Genomic DNA, 18,486 nt, shown 5'->3' with positions numbered 1-18,486 from the left:
GTAGTACAGAGATTGATATTGAAGAATTTCTGCTGTTAATGTCAGCCTTGAAGATAAAAGCGCATCATTAAAAAATGGTATATGAAGTTTAAAACAAATATAAAGACATTTGAAGTACTTCTACCACTTACAACAGCAGAGTGTTTAAATGATCATACTATAGCTGAATAAAATGGTGAAGATGGTTCAAAATTATGTTCCTTTTATTCAAAATGTGTGTCACTGTTTTGAAGAAGTGTTTTACGGTTGTTGTTACTCTGCCGGACAGATGAGAGGGTGTGATAGATGTATTTATGTGCCGTGTGATGACACTATACTAGTGTTTACTGCAGGATGGCATTCTGGCATGTTGTATTCTTTAGGGGACACAAATCAAGCTTCCATTGTAAGCTCGTCAGTCACCACTGTTTTTTTGGCAAACTACTCGGCTCTCACAGTGGGATACTGGCAATACTAGTTCTGCCATGTCAAAATAATGATAGCAACATTTTGGTCTCATTATGAACTTTTTTTTGGGGGGGGGGGTCCTCTTTCAGAAATCCAAAAGTGGGAAACAGAAATATATTGAGAAAAAGGTTTTTAAGCCTTTCATACACCAGTGACATGACATATTTCTTATTAAAAAGCCTCTTATCTCGTTTAAATGTTTTGCTCCACTCATGCTGTTCTTTGAAAAAATAAAATAAAATGATGACAGGCTTATACATGAAGGCATAGGGAAAATTTTAGAATTTTATTATTCTTACAAATGTCAAGTAGCTTAATTATCTGTGGTAATTACACCGGTGTCTCAGATGTAACTGTCACATTTTAATTTCATGTTCTTACTGATATGTGATCCAGAAACTGAATTTTTCAGCTAAACAGAAAAACTACGTCCGACAAACAACACCAACAAACAGCCTGTGCTACTATCTTGGGTTCATAAATCAAGAAATGTAATTGATAAATGGTCTGTTAAATGTCTCCTTCATTGTTCTATTAGTTATCAATATTAAATATATGTACATATTAGACATCAAGATTAAAGTTCTTAAAAGGTAGACATTGAGGCAGAACTTTGGGATGATTCTGAAACTGTATATACAGTATACGTGACATTGCCAATGTCTTAATCGACATGTTAAGACTGAAAATCAGAAGTGTGGTTGTGCATTCAGTCTAATTCCATATCCTGTAATATCACTGCAGCTACAGTATGTGAGCAGTTTGCAGTTTACAATACATGAGGCTCTTAATAGGGCTTCCACATGTCTGAGGTTAAAGTCACACAAGGCAAGATTTTTGTTTGGAAAAACTACAAACATGCCGTCAGTCTGAATTGAAGCTGCATGCAACAAAAATGAGGAACCATTCTCACTAATAAGTCTGGTCCTGTTAATTAGCTGTTGGGTATAGACAACTTTTCCATTTTCACTGAAAAAATAAGTACACACACAGTCCCCGAGGGAAGAAAACACATTGGCAAAATCTATAGTGTTATAAATGCCAGCGATGTTTATAGGTATCACATATGTAATTGTGTCAACACAGTTATTTATCAGCCGCAGGGAGCCATCAAAAGACTCTGTACACATATGAATCACTGACTGTATTACATCTGTTTGGGATTTCTTTCCCCACTGAAAAATCTAAACAAAGTGATGCATTCTCCTTTCAGAGCCATCAATCTGTCATCTCTATCAAACCTGAATTACAAATAAGTGGCAGCTGTCACCAAATTCCACACTGAAACTCTATGATCCAACACCGCCTGCTCCAGGAAGGACTACTCACAGAGTCTCTCGAACTGTTGCTCACACAGTAAAACAGTGAGCTGTTTCCTCATCTGTTTCTAGGCTAAATTATCCACCACATTCATTAGACAAGGTGCTGAGACTCCTGAGTCATCTTGGTTGTTAGTTAAATATTTATACATCCCAATTTGGAAAGCAAGCACTCTCCCACACAATTTGTGACTGGCCAGAGAGTGCTTTAAAAGTCACTGGATTAGAAAAAATGAGTTGCTTATTAGGGTGCAGTAGTTGGCATAACTTGCACAGTCCCATTGATTCCTTCAAACACACAGTCTGTGTATTTATTTGAAAACCATACAACTGGAAGCCCATGGGCACCGGCCCAGTCGGCCCGATTCAATTTTCCTACTTGCAAATGGGTATGTGATAGTCCAAGTGGCCAATTTATACACCTATCTGAAGGCCGGAGAGCCTGTGTGCTTATAAATCACTGGATGCATATAATTATGTAGTGTGTGCTGAAAGGAATATTCCCTCTTGGGATATTGGACACTTTAGTTCACATTGCAGTTTACTACACTATGACTCCTCTTTAACTCTCTTTATCATAGATTTCTCCACCGCTGTTTTCTACACATGCAAGTCAAACGGTATCGCAGGGAAACCCATCTACTGTAAATGGTCACAGACAAGAAATCCTCTTGGCACACAGGATGAGCTGATCTAAAACTTTACTGTCTTCTAAACAGCAGAGAGGGAGCGCTCTATTCAAAGAAAGCTGGACTCATAAAGCAAGGTTGTGCTGCCAAAATATTTTTTTTCCCACCGCCTCCACCCTCGCAGGAATTTCAGTAACAATGGTTGCATGATTTTTTTGACATCATTTTATTTCAAACTTCAAAATTTAAAAATTTACATTCTTAGAAACACACAGAAACACACACACGCACACTGTATACGCATACACTCACACAAACACGCATATTTTTAGCCATTCCCTGTTGTATCCTCACTTCCAACAGCTCTTTGTACTCCAAGAGTCGGTGAGTGGGAATAAGTGTTTCTTGGATGGATCCCATTTTGATACAATAGAGATAAAGTAGCACTTGATGGGTTCATAGAGTGGAGGGCAGTCGAACCATCAGTAAGGCTTGGACATGGAAATCAGGTAAGGAGATGCTATTGATCACAGTTACACTCTACTTTAAGTTCCCCTATTACATATAATACATTTTTTAATATACTATACCTCCTCATTTGGGCACCCATAAGTGGAGGGAGGTGTATAAATAGATCATGAATGACAACATAGTTGTAATAATATAAAATATGACTTCATAGGCTTCATAACTTATATCTGCTTACAACTACATTATTTTGTGTTAGAAACCATTTATAAAATTTAACACGTATATGCTTATAAATGATTATAAATAAATAGTGTTTCCTTGAGCAAAAAGCTTGGGGAAACTGAGCTTATAACTTTTGTCAAAACTGTATTTATTGAAACATTCAGTCTCAGTGTATTTTGTTCTAAAATGCCTTTCTGTGTGGACCACAAGTGAAATCATGTTTCAGTTCAGTTGCAGCGAAGCAACCTCACCCTGAGGTCTATTTAGTAGCTGTTCTGGAGCTTTTGATCACATCACACAATCTATTTTTCTCCGAGCACTTTGAGGACTTTTCGTATCCTGGCAACTCAGTCAGTTTATCAGACTAGACTTGTCATCTACGTTGGCTTAAATGTAGAATTTTTAAGTTCATTTCTTGGACCTTGGAAACAATAATTGACAGTCATCAAAGTGCTCCGGAAAAATTCAAATTTTAGCATCATCAACTGCATGACAGCTGATTAAATTCCATTTTCTGAAGATCATGTGATATGATAACAAGCTTCCAGAACGGCCTTTAAATAGAGCTTGATGAAACTGTTTTGTCAGCCCCATGTAAAATAATTAATTAGATTATACACTGGGGATAACACATTACATGTATTAGTGAAATTTAATTTAATAGGCCCAGTTGTGGCTGACATACATTTGATAATCAGGGGAGAATATAACTCACGCCGGCATGAAGATCTGAATTCAGGACCAACACTTTTTCCACCTAGAGGATTTTAGTGAGGAAGACATATCAAGATTCATCAACGCTTGATTCCTGCTTGTCTAAAGCCATTCATTTCATAAACGTATGACTTTCCTTGAACTGATTTTAGTAAAATGATAGGCCATAATGTAAAAAATGAGTTATGGAATTACAAATAACCATGGAGAACGGCCATTGCATTTACCAATTAAAACACATAAAATAAAGATATGATGCAATTGCTTGACATAGCATGAGACGCTGGTGAGTATTAGAGGACACAAACCCAAGTGCCGCCTCCTGCTTCTCTCTTAAAGATAGTTATCTACTGTAAATCAATAAGCCTCCTCAGTATTGGCACGACTGGGAGCTGACTCAGCCTAATCACCCTGCGGTCCGACCTTTAAATCACACGAATGAGAACAAATAAATAATGACCGGTTAAAGTACCGCTGTCTTAGCGCTTCCGTCAAAATTGGCATGCACAAATGAATTGTAAATTTATGGAAATGCAACAACCCGTGAGAGCAGCGTCTTGCATTTTGGGTGACAAATTGAAAACAGGGGAACACCCGAGAACTGTCTGCCAGAGTGCCAAGTAAGACAGTTAATCTCTACACTGTCCTGGGCCACTTAATTCCCACTGAAATGAGGCACACTTTCCCCTCTCCTTCCTATTCCACATGCTCTTTTTCCCTTATCACTGTAATTTGGTGTGCAGTGACAATAGGAAATTTGACAGAGCTATTGACAGCAGCCATTCTACACTGAGCTAATAACTTCAACATTTCAGACAATGAGAGGAATATTATTAAAACTGATTGTACTGTAGCCTGAAGAGAAAAATACAGTAATGACACACACCAGGCCTGATAAGATGGTATAGTCCCATCACCCCAGGAACATTTCTTTCATTTATTTTATGTTCTCATGTCAGCCCATCCTCACAAGAAAAACCACAGTATAAGTCTGAAATTAAGGCTGGAAAAAACGACCTATAGTTACGTTTGAGTGACAGACGTCATCAAGCAGCCACTTATCAGTATAAGGTGACTTCCTTCTTAGGAGGAGGCAGGTTGGGTGGATGGTTAGATTGTTAGTTAGATGGCATAAAGTGGAAGAAAGTGGACTTAGCTGCAGGAGACCACTGTTCGCTTGTTTTCAAACCGCAAGTAACGTGGTATTTACCGTTGCCATGACAACGAAGGCTGCCTAATTTTAAGGAAGTACTAAGTTGATCATTTTAACCCAAACCATGATCTTTCGCTAACCCTAACTAAGTGGTTTTGGTGCCTAAACCTTAGAAGACCTTAACCATGGTGTTGTCGCACCATAAAACATAATTATCTTTTAACAGTGATTTATAACGGTTTAGGTTTCAATCTGTGTGGTCAGGCAAACATTGTAAGGGTTTTCAATGCTAACATACAATCACATTTTAAGCCACAAACTTAAAAATAAAGAAGCTATAGGTGTCAAAAACTTACATTTTATCAAAATGAAATGCCAAACAGCAGAGATTTATGACCTATTTCTGTTTTTGTTAGTGCAACCTTGCACAGAAAAATGCTCTGAAAGAAACCACAAAATCATTGTCATTGGTTGCTGCATACGTGTTTATCACAGTGATTACAAAAAAGTAAATAGTGGCAGGACAAGGTTGCTATCTTTGTATCTAAACCTTTTTCTCTAACAGTCTGTTTTTTATTTGTGGTGTGCACAATGACTGTCTCCCAAACCTTGATATATGCTGCTTTGAGTATGATGGTTGATATCTTTACTGTAGTTGGGTTTTTCTTTATTCTCTTTTTTTTATTATGATGTAGCAACAGATCTTGAGCTTGAAGATTTTCAACTCTGGGCAGGAAACCCAGTTCACTTAAGTCTTCATTGATTTTCTGTCTTTCTTTTTTATCCCATCATATGCTTGGAAATTATTTACAGCACTCTGTAGTTTGCTTGTATGTATAAATACACAAAATGTAACTTTCAAGAAAGCTTGGAGTTTATCAACTTTAATCTGACAAGGTAATGTATGAAAATATATAGCTGATCATAATTTTTTCTGTTGATTGGTCACTTTCAAGGTTAACCACATGAGCTCTGCTGTCCTTTTTATTCTTTGATGAGTAATTGAACCATCTGAGATGTCTATAACATGACATAATGGAATTTAAAAACTACCGTACTTACATGAGCTGCACTATTTGATTCTTTACCAACTAAATATAAAAGCAGGCAAAGGCCTGTGATTTGTCTCACAACATTTAAAAGTTAGTGGAATAAATATTTTTCAAAGCATCCCTGTAACAAATCTGAAGTTTGACAGCTTTATTAAGTGATTCTGGGATTTTTCTCTTGTACTTGTTTGGGCATAACAGGCTGCGCTTTAAAGCTGCTGTTATAATAAACATTGATCTGTCTGTGGATGTGAATACTATCAAAGGCTCCTGTATTCTGGAGCAAATCTGGTAGAATATTTGACTCATATAGTTGGCTAACAAGGTTTTGGACTCTATAAAACCTCTCAGAGGACTCTAACAATCCAGCAGGCTCATCCATTAAGAAGTTTGAATTTTCTCAAGAGTTATTTGATAGTTTAATAAAAAAAATACAGGGCTCTTATAGCATATTTTCAATACTTTCACAAGGCATAGGTTTCTCTTTTACGTTGGTTGAAGGGAGCATACATATTTAGTGAAATTAATTCTACATTCAGAGGACTAGTGAGCACCTGCCTTTGGAGGATGAACCTTGAGTTTGAAGAGCTGAGATTATACATGTAATTAACACTGTGTGCCTTGCCACATTGTATAAAATAATTACAGTTTTCTGTTCTTGTTTCTGCACTGCCATTAAAACGTCCTCAGCCTAGCTCAGACATTTTCCCTCTCACCGAATCTATGATTTAATTTGACAGACATGTACAGCACTGTTTCATTCATGTGTGATTTATTTATATATTTTTTTGTAGGCACACTTTCTCCGTGGCTGTAGTGATGGCAGTGTTGGTCGGTCGGTTGGTTGATCCAGAATGAAATGAAATACCTCAAGAACTATTGGATAAATTACAGTGGTATTTGGTACAGACATTCATGATCCTCAGAGGATGAAGCCTAATGATTTTATTGATCCCTTGACTTTTCATCTAGTGCCACCATGAGGTTGACATTTGTGGTTTAGAGTGAAATATTTTAACAACCCTTTGATAAATTGCCATGAAATTTGCAACAGATATTCAAGGTTCCTAGAGGATAAATTCTAATGACTTTAGTGATCCTTTGACTTTGCCTGAAACACCACCAGGGGGTCAAACGTTTCACTTATTCAGTTAAATATCTTGACATCTGTCAGATTAAAAGCACACAATTTTGTACAGACATCCATGATCCCCAGGCAATGAATCCTACTGACTTTGGTGATTCCTTGACATTTCCTCTAGCGCCACCATGAGGTTGACATTTTTGGTTTTGTGCAAGTCAGATAGATAGATAGATAGATAGATAGATAGATAGATAGATAGATAGATAGATAGATAATTTGTCCAGTACTTTGGTTTATGACCAAATACCTGTAAACCTGATGACATTGTTAGCAGCTTCAGCTGTAATTTGCATTTAGGACTAATTAGCATATGATAGCATGCTAACAGACTAAACTAATATCATGAAACTGGTAAATACTAACGGCTAAACATCACTATGTTAGCATTGTCAGTGTGAGCATATTATCATGCAGATATTAACATTTAGCCCAAAAACACCAGTGTGCCTAAGCACAGACTCAAAGAGCTGTTAACAGTTGTAGACTCTTAAGGCTCCAGTATAATATATCCAGTATCCAGTATAATCCATCAGGAGTGCTTGTTGGATGGTCTGATAATTTATGTAACTTTTCGCAAACGATAATCTGACATTCACACCTACTTCACTCAGCGATTGATCGGGTGTGTGGAGGTGAGAAAGTAAGCAGGGTTTGAACTTCTCTCTCTTTTTTTCATTCATGCACCGTTATCCCCCATATTTAAAGGATTATTGCATCCCGCCTCTCTATGACAACCAGCTTTCCATCCTGCCCTGTGTGTGAGTCGCTGTTCAGGAACAGCTATAAACACTCTTGCATCCTGACTTGGTCAGACAACACCAAATACTTCTACTTCTAGCATAATTCAGCCCTTAGTCTTGTTTTTGGCTCATTTAAGGAAAAGTGCCAGTCAACTCCAGTCACTTTACAATGTGAAAATTATCTGTATAACATTTACAATCAACCTGATTTGAATAGCCTGCAGTTAAAAGTGTTTATTATCGATCTCTAGTCCATTATTTAAAAAAATGTTTGACTCCAACATTGTGCTAATTATTTACAACTACCTACTGTTACAGACCAACCTCAAGATAGTTAGTCACTCAAAACTGAAGATGGTGTTTGCTGACTGTCAAGACGCAGTGACAGAACATGGGGGGTTCTCATCTGCCCAGTGGGTCATTAATAGCTCCCTGGGAACAGTTTTTGCCTAGTTTTCATTCATCCATTAATCCTGTTTAATTAATTCTCTTTCATTTACCTTAGTTAGGAGAAATCAATACCACAGGTTTCACTTAATTTGACAAATGTTCTTTTGCTTTATCCCTGGATGCTGTGTGTGCGAGAACGTGTGCGTGTGCATGTGTATGTACGTGTGCGTGTGCGTGTGCGTGTGCGTGTGCGTGTGCGTGTGCGTGTGCATGTGCATGCATGTGCGTGTGTGTGGACAGCATAAGTGATGTGGAGATTAGTTTGAAGTCATAAATTGAGTCATCTGAGGAAAGTTGCAACCAAGGTATGAGTTATGTTTTCTAGAGAGTGGAGCTAATATACTAACTATTATACTATACTAACTATTTGGTATAGAAATATTTAATGATCATTTATATCTTACACCAATTCTCAAACACAAAAGAAGTAAATAGATTTCAGTGTGGTGGTGGAGCTGTCTGACACATCTCCCCCCTCCCCACCCCCCGTACAGTGTTTTTCACCACAGAGTGCCCTGATCCTTTGAGCTCTTTGTCTGTTCCCTAATATTTATATGCTTTTTTTTCTGAAGCTCAAAAGTCAGTCCCAAAGGTTTCAATTAGAAAAGTGTGGTGCAATGTGGTGTATTCACTTTAATAGTACAGAGTGATCTCCTGAGTGCTGTAGGAGGGTACTGCTGGAAGTGTTGCTCTGTCTCTAACTCGGGTTAATTGGGTTTCTTTCAGCTTCAGCCAACAACAGTATGTTGAAAAAAGGAAGAATTCTTTTATTGTGAGCTGCAAATCTTAGCCAAGTGTACATTTTGATGTGTGTTTCTTCTGATCCACATACAGAAAAAGCCTTGACTGTTGTTAACCAGATTTTTTTTGAAGTAATTGGCCATAGATTCAAACAACTTGTATATACTTCACATTAATGCTGACCATTTGGTTTATAGATTATATCTATTATTATAACTGAATTTAGCATTATTGCAAGAAATAGTCAGTTTCACATTATCCTTTTCACAAAATCCTTTTTTGTCATTTGTGTTTAATTCTCTTACAGTGGTAAAAAAAAAAAAAAAAAAAAAAAAAAAAAGTCTCCCTCGCTCACAACTGCATTCCAATAATGTAATTTTCACAAAAATAAAGAAATTAATAGAGACCAACTAAATGTGTTAGGTTGTATAAGCTGAGGCACCTGCTGGGTCTGCAGCTGCAGATCTCACACACATCTGATAAAATGAATGACTGATAATTGATTTTTAGATTTCTCAGTTCCCAATCCCAGTTAATTATTTTACCAAACATGCCAAACACATTTCTTTGTATATACATAAGCTATTAAATAACACCTATGTATAGTAGCTCACTGTATCACACTGAATAAAAAAGAATTGCAGAAAAACTTTACTGAAGACAGTTACAATAGTTGACAGTTAATATTGCATTAAATTAAATTCTTATTAGGTTTCAACTTCAACTTGATAGCAAGTCATATCACTACAAAACCACCTATGTGCTTAAAATAATAATTAGAAGTTAATAGGAAGGTGAAATTAATATTATTTTAAGATTAAGATTAAGTTTAGATTAGTCATGCAAATGCAGGTGAACTGAAATGACTTAAATATAGTAAAGGTTGAATTATTCTTGATGATAGTGTTAATGTAATCTTGTAATCTTAACATTTATTCCTCCAAAATATTTTAAATTAATCTCAAATTTTAGCATATTATCTCTTGCGGAAATTAGGCCCATTAAATATAATATTCACTAATGTAGTTTGAGGGAAAAGATAAATCCATGGAAGTGTCCTAAGACTACATAAAGCTGCTGAATGGCCTGTGTTAATTATGAGGTCTTGCCATCCTGCCGATGGCAGTGAAAGTGGAATATGAATACGACATTGGTTCAGTTGTGGTAGGACAACTTCATCAATAGCACATGTCCATTTTTGATGATGGAGTAGCAAATAAACTGGCCTCCATTTTCTCTCCCTTCCTCCTTTCTTCTATTCCATCCCTTTCTCATCATATTTCTTGTTGGGAGAGGCAGTTGTAAGGGAGGGAAAAGGGAAAAGATCTATGTAAGTGGTACTCTTGAGTATCCAGGATGGAAAACCATTGTGCCACAGGTGTGACCTTTTGTGCTGCAGTTTCAACATGAAAGCATGTAACATAACGACTGAATAACATGTGTTTAAAGGTGAAAATATTCTTTTACAGTTGAATATGATGCTGAAAAAGAGTGAAACTGCTTGGAAGAGGCTTTCTGACTATTTTGGCTTAGCTATTATTTTATCCCTTGGGAGCTCACTAAAGTTTTGAATCAACATAATTAAATTATTATATATTATAAATAATTTCTTTTGAATTAGGAGAAATTAGATGAAACGTGACTCAATTTGTAGTGAAGTGGAAGTATTGGTGGCATTGATGTTGTAGCACTGATGGAGGAGATACAAATCTTTCACCTAATTAAAAGCAAAAAATTATTTAGTGAGATACTGCACTCACGGTAAATGTCCTCTAAGGAGTCCTGAGGGGTTACACTTCCCTTCACTAAAAGCTGCCACATTAGTAAACAGTACAGTATTTCAGACTTTCACAACTTAATGTTCAGCCTAAATTTAACCATAAATGTCTGCAATCGAAAGTTTCAAACTCATTATCTTAAGTGAAGTAATTAATGTCATTGACCGTTCTGGAGCTCCAGATTTTGTTTGTCTTTTATTCTTAAGATGTATATAGAAGAAAATAAATAGATGTAAACATAAAATTAACATATCACCTTATAAAGTTGTCATAGTAATAATAGCTATAATAATTAAACCTTCACTACAAAAGCTGCATTACAGCTTACTTCTCTAAAAATATACATAAAAACACAGATGGAAAAAATAGGAACATTGCAAATAGAGCAGAAACACATATAAGGGACATATATTTCTACTGCTTGCTTTGACTTATGGCTAACACGTCAGTAAGCAGTTGTCTATTTACACATCCAGCAGAAACAGAGCAACAATAGCATTCATCTGGAGTCGTGTTTCCATCACACTACTTTTAGCCTTGTTTTGGTCTCCACCACCTCCTGAGAGAAATATCTGGCTATTTAGCTGCTAAATGCTCCACTATGCTCTTCAGCTAGTTGCTAACTTTGTTTGTCTGCTGTTTGGTGCTGAGCAAGTAGCATACAGTGGGTTCCTTGGAGCTATTTCACTGAAAATATCTGCCTGCTGCTGTCAGGGTTGATGACAGTCGTGAGACTGAACCAAAAGAATGAGCATAGAGGTGCTACAATGCTCCATAGAGCTGAGAGGAACTGCAAAGTTGGTGATAATTCTCTGTGGGTTCATCACTAAGTGTGACACCTGTCATATTATACACTGTCACTTCACCACTTGTTAATATGAAAATTATGAGTGTGACTTTAAGGAAAATTGCATCTACTTGCTTTGATTTGTGAAGGTGAGAGGAAGTAGGCTAGGAGTCAAAACACAAGGACATGGTGAACAGCTTGTTAACAAGCATTCTGATTAAACTGCTTATAGCATAACATTTTCTTGTGGTTTCATTTAGTGTATTGGCATCATTTTCTGAGGACTAGTGGGTTTGATGGTATGAGGTGCAATTACATTTTACTAATTATAATTTCAAGCCCAGGTTGCATCTGTGGAAAAGTGCTTGGTTTGCCAAAAAGGTTGCGGCTGCTAAACTGAAATCCTGCGGTAAGAGAATAGTTACTGTACAGGAATCTACAGCTTCCCACACAGAACAGAAGTTGAGAAACAATAGATGGCAGAGCAACGCCAGAGACTTCCCATGGTACAATAAAACCACATGAGCAGAACTGAACACTGACAATAAAAAATAGAATCAATGGGAGTGCTTCACGTTTCCTATCCCATTGACAGATTATTTCATGGATCACTGCAAACAAAACTGTGGCTCATTCAACAGAGGGAGTGTCTCAGCTCCCATTCTCCAATATGTTCTTTTGATTACTTTAAAGCTGAGGCTGTTTAAGCTTTTGTCAGGAGTAGAATTAGACAGACAGCGAGGGCATGGGAATGTTCCAGTCTGACATACTGCAGATGCCAAAAAAGAGACAGGCAGACGCGGAGATTCACATAATCTAAGTCATTATCAGACGTAAATGAACAGAAAGTGCAACCATCTCAAACGAACAAAGTGATTTCACAGATCACTGATGCCCTTTTCTGGAGATGGCAAATTAATGGCTGCACTATATATTTTTTCCAGTGCTGTGCAAGTCCTCCTGAGTGCAATAACACTGAGTGTAAGGGCTTGCCATCAAAGAGGTGAAATCGTTTTCTTCCCTGGACATAGAGTAAAGTAAATGGGGGGAATTGATAATGGGATTCACTTAATTGTAAATTAACAGAATCTTGTTAATAGGATTCTGTTAATTTAAGATTTATTTCCTTATTGATTCAGTTACTCTTTTGCAGTGTGTGTAAAATGATGTTAGAGGATAATTACCAGCAACCTTAAATTACTAAGAATTGAATCTGTAGCATGTCATTAATCAAGCTGACGATCATGAATAAGGATGCAGATTTACTTTATGCACACAGTTGTTGCCAGCAGCAAATCTAGTTATTCCAAATTGGTATTGATGCAGTGGTGTGAATGCAATATACCACTGCATTGATGTAATTTATGTTTGGGCATTTTTCTTGATAGGGACATATGTGCATTTCAGATGCATTAGAGATATAATGTCTCAGTTGTAAAATGACAAAAGATTTAGAGTGAGCTCCTTAAATAACATCTTTTGGATTAGTTTGGATCATTTTGTTCAGTCAATACACAACAGTAAATTATGAAAACAGTCCTTCAGGTTGTTATTGGACAAGCCATTTGAATCCATACACATTCCTGCAAGGAATGTACAATTTATTATCCTGTGGAAGATGACTCTGTAAATCTGTGTCAATACAGTCAGTGTGTTACAGTACACTACATAAAATTCAAATATTGTTTGTCCCAGCCCACCCTCCAGGCTCTGTTCCTGTTCAGTGTTGCCAAACTGCCACAGTGAATCATGCTTTGTTTCTATTTGTCACAGAATCTGGAAGTGTGAGTGATGCAGCTAACCAAATTATAAGTGGTGAAAATATTTGTGATGTGACCATTAGCACCACTTCGGTATTAGTATATTACAGATAACATAAAAATTAAATAACAAAAAATGTCCAATAGCTCACTACTACAACTTAAAGGAATAGTTCCATGTTTTGAGAAATACACAAATTCACTTTCTTGCTTAGCATTAGATGACAAAGGCAACAAAAACCACCTACCACCTCCAAATTAATTGACACATTATATTTTGTTTGTTTAATCTGTACAAAAACCAGTGTGCAAGTGTTGTGGTTTTATAGGGGGTTAATGTGGGAGCAGTCAGAGTTTTGTTGTTGCCTTGAGGTTGCCAGGCAAAACTGGAGGCAGGAATTCACTGTAACCACCAAGGAAATTGTGGTTTTTGTGATTTTGGTTTTAACAAATGAGTTATGACATGTTAATTAGTGAGCTTTAGAGGTACTTATAGATGGATTTAGTTACCTCCAGATAAGGCCAGGCCAGCTGTTTCCCTCTGTTTCCAGTCTTCTAAACTAAGCTAACCGTCTTCTGGCTCCAGGTTCATGTTTCAGTACTAAAGTAGTATCAAACTTCTAATCTCACTCTTGGCAAGAAAACAAGCATACAAGCATACCCCCCCCCCCCCCCAAAAAAAAACTACTATATCTTCAACTAATGGGCTTACTGATGTAATATCACAGCTGATAATCCCACTAACAGTCATTCAAACATCACTTTCAAATCCAAATAAACAATGAATTACTTTTGATTTAACAGCAGTAATTCAAGAGTTAGGATTTTTAAAGCAAGGTGGTGAAATACATTTTACTTATTAATAAGTATCTGATGACTGTAATCAATAAGTTGTCATTTCTACCATATATTACTTTGTGACAGCTAAGCACATATCTAGTGTTTAACTGACAGCACAACCAGAAGAAAGTTACACTGCATCTGACATTTTCAATGAGGATATCAGACACTTTGATATCTGATCCTAAATCTGAGATCCGATTTGCAACCTCAGGCTGAACAGTCATATCGCAATTCATGCATCTTTTACCGCTAACAGTGGCAGTTAGTTGTTTTTGACACAAATTCTCTCTTTCTGTGAATCCATCCATGTAACGGCCCCACAACTCCAGAGTCTGGTCTCATATCCAAGTTTCCATCTACACAGGAGTAAACCGCACTGCTCCACAGAAAGACATTAAAATCTTGACAATTTTGGCCCATACCACTGCACATTTACACACAAATGACACCATACATGATGACATTAGCCAAAGCAACTTCTATTTCATGTGTTTACCTCTGGAGTTTCCAAGATTTGACTAGTTAAGAAGACCAATACTCCTACAAGCTCACTTGCACTCCTTATTTGGAAGGTCCTAGCTCCAAACAGAAAAGATGGCACCAAACATGAGCAGCAACTCTGGGCTTTAAACTGGCTCCAATGCAAACCGATGGGTGATGTCACACCTCGCTGCGACCATCTTTAAATGCAGTCTATGCTGTAGCCTTATATTTAGCGTACAGATATGAGTGGTATCGATCTTTTCATCCAACTCTTGGCAAGAAAGAGAAAAAGCATGTTTCCTAAAATGTCGATCTATTCCTTTAACACCACACCTCACATGTACATCACTCGCACACTTTACATGCACAAGGGCGGGCAGTCTTTCACAGATGCAGTGAGGAGAGGTTTGGGGTCAGAGGGGACTGACTCGGCCTATTCAAGTGGAAAATTTTTTAAAAAGACACAACAAAGATGTTTTATTTTTTTTTTAAATCAGCATTTTTTTATTATTCTTGAACATTCAGCAGCAGTACAAATGTATTAGCAGGTTCTTGCACAAAAAAAAAAATCTGTGGAAGACAACACATTTCAAACAGTTTGTGTTGCAGTGACATAAGTTTGATCACAACTTAGCTGACAATGTCACTACAGTATGTCAGTGCGAGAAAATCAAACAACCTCAGCCCATAGTGCACATGCAGTCTATTTAAAGGAGCAATCTAAACAGGGTAACTTCAAATGTGGCGTGTGCGCCAGTTAATGGGTGTGAATGACAAATCTTGAAGGTGTTTCAATGGAAGATGGTGAAGTACAAAGTGCTACTCAGGAGAGTATAATGCAATTGAAAAATATATTATGATAGTAGCTTGTAGTAGTTTGCATATTTACTAATAGAGCCCCCCAGAAAATGTCAAATTATCACAATTGCTGAAACTGAATGTCTTTTATTGCAGTAAGAGAGACGTGAGCGATCTGACAGAGAGACAACTAGAGACACTCAGCTGTGGAAACTTTAAGAGATAAAAAATGGACGACAGTTTGACCAGTTGAAGTGTTATGATTGTACTTACATCAGATCTGTTGCCAAAGACTTCTAACAGTGCTGTCGAGGACTTTAGGCTTTAGGCTTTCTTTGGTTTAATATCTTTGATATTGACTGCTGTGGTTCACTTTCGTCAGCGCTTCCCTGTCAAACTGTCAAATTCTTGAGCCTTTCACATGAGCAGTCAAAATAGTCAACTTGTAACTCCGCTTGTATTTTTTTGGTTAATGACAGAAAGTTGAAATTACACTTTATTTAACTTTATCTACCAAATAAACACGTCAAAATGTACGCTTGTTAACATATTAAACTAAGCACTGACTGTATTATGGCCTATCCTCCCAGTATGGTTAGCTCAGGCAGTAATGTGATTTTAACAAAAGCAAGCAAAACATGAGCTTTAGAAACAAACATGTTACTCTTACATAATAAACACTGCAGTTTTTCTTGATTATATAGTCTCTTTTTACAACAATTCCGCCTTGTCTTGGCAAAACACTGATTAATTCCATGAACCTTGTTTATTGTAAGATTTTGCCAGAGGGTCTAGATATGACTTTAATCCTCCTCCTTTAGTCTCTTTGAAAAGCAAAACAAAGGGACTGATTTACAGCCTTTGAGATGTGATCCTCCCAATCAACAACGGAGTCCAGTAAATATTCTGGCCTTTTGTTAGCATCCACACATGTTTCCTCAGTAGCAAACAATAAAGTGTTCCTGCTGTTTGATCAAAATGACTGGGCAGAATGCACACCCACATGCACACCCACAATTACTTTAGCCAAGGTTAACATCATTGTGTTAAAAAATAACTGGGAAATTTCTGTGAGCTACTTGCCTTCACTCTCCACACTCCACATTTGTTTTAGTGTCATCTAAGAACCATAATTTCTACTCTACTGGAAATGATCGGATTAGCCATACACACTTTATCTTTGGTCTGCTCAAATTTCAGTGTAATTATTCACATTGAAGAGACAAACCAGGAAATAAAAGCCTGCACGCCACCGCCATCGAAGGCGCTCTTATCACCCTGCTTAAACCGTCTCGAGCTACAGAACCAGGACATCGGCTGAGCGTCACCCTAAATGAAAGAGAAAAGGTTTTAGCAGTCTTCACAATTAGAAGGAGACATTGAGCTGAGTTTGGCTCGATTGCCTGAAGTTATTAGCTCATGGTAATTAAGTTTGCATTATTCTCTGCCAACATCAAAATGATTTCTTTTTTCAGTTCTCTGTCATTGTGGACAGGGTGTTCGCTGGTCTGACTTGCGGAGATACCCATGAGCCGACCCTGTGAGAGCACGAATACACAGAGGAGGGGACGGGGTGACATAGAGACATAGAGGCTGTCCTCTGCAAAGTGAAAACCTTGTCGATGACTTCAAAGGTCTGTCAGTGTCTCTGTAGGATTTTCATTGCGAGCGAGGGTTTGGGATTTTAGTGGTTGAAACACCATGAGAAGAGCCGAGTAAAAGAAGAAAAATGTGTTTATAGTGACTATTACTCTTACTGGTTATCATTTATATTACATTTATACTAAAATATTAGTTGTAATATTGTTAATTTGTACTAAACACAAACTATAGTTGATGGGAATGTCATTAATTTTGCAGGTAATTGGTTATAAACCAAAGTATTGAACAGATTGCATTATAATTTTGATGTGATGATGGCGTTAATCCAATTCGTTTAAAGGGAAACATGAGCGTATGTACCAACAGATTCTTGGCAATCCATCCAATCCACAACTAGAAATATTTGAATCAACAGACACTAGTATGGCTAATAACACAGAATATGTGACACTTAATGTCAAGAAGCAGTATTTGCAGTCTTATTTTGATAAAGAGATTAGTGTTGATATACCACTATTTCACACCTCATAGTAATTTGTCCTTTAAACTATACTTAAATATAATAGTAAGTCATGAATGTGAAGTAGGAGTGAAATGATATTGGTATTGCCAGACAAAAACAACAACAAAATGAAAATAAATATTTTATCACTGACTGCATGTATTGAAAATGTTCTATAATTCAGTGTTTCACTTTTACACCTGCAAAGTCTTTTTCTGACAGCGACAATAGTATAAAACGCATATGTCTCACCAAAACAAACAAGCCCAGTGCAGAAACATATGTACTGTAAAATGCACTGGAGCCACCATGGGAGTGTAAAGGCTCTACTTGTTCTGTCAGAGCAGCAGTAAGCCAGCAGAGAAGCCAGCTAAAGTAAACACAGCCTTTTTCTTCTTACAACTCTGGTAAAAGCTCATAGCCCTTTATTAATTCAGCGGCCTTTACTGCATTTTTGGGTGACTCTTCATTCACCTGTCAGTGCATCCCAGAGAATAAATAAATTAAAAGCAACTGGCGCTCTAGATGGTGATGACTGTAACAATGTAGCCAGAAAGAGAAATCTCGTAATATCACATGAATATAAGCACAGATATGTTTTAATTTGATCAAGAATACTGAACAACAACCACTGGCCACAACTACCTCATAACTATCTGTGCATGAGTGACCACAGTGGTATATCAGACATGTTTCTGGATTTGTATTATAAAACGCAATATGCAGGATGAGAAAAACACAGCAATTTAAAAAGTAGTGGAGCACACATTTCATCTAAGGGTCTAATGCATCCTGATTTACCTCTAATGGATCGGAGTCTGAGTCAGTGTATGAACTGCAGTCATACCTTTTAC

Source organism: Thunnus thynnus, chromosome 17 (genome assembly GCF_963924715.1).
Source record: "Thunnus thynnus chromosome 17, fThuThy2.1, whole genome shotgun sequence".
Classification (NCBI taxonomy): domain Eukaryota; kingdom Metazoa; phylum Chordata; class Actinopteri; order Scombriformes; family Scombridae; genus Thunnus; species Thunnus thynnus.
The sequence above is the reverse complement of the archived record's forward strand: the minus strand, read 5'-3'. Positions refer to the sequence as shown.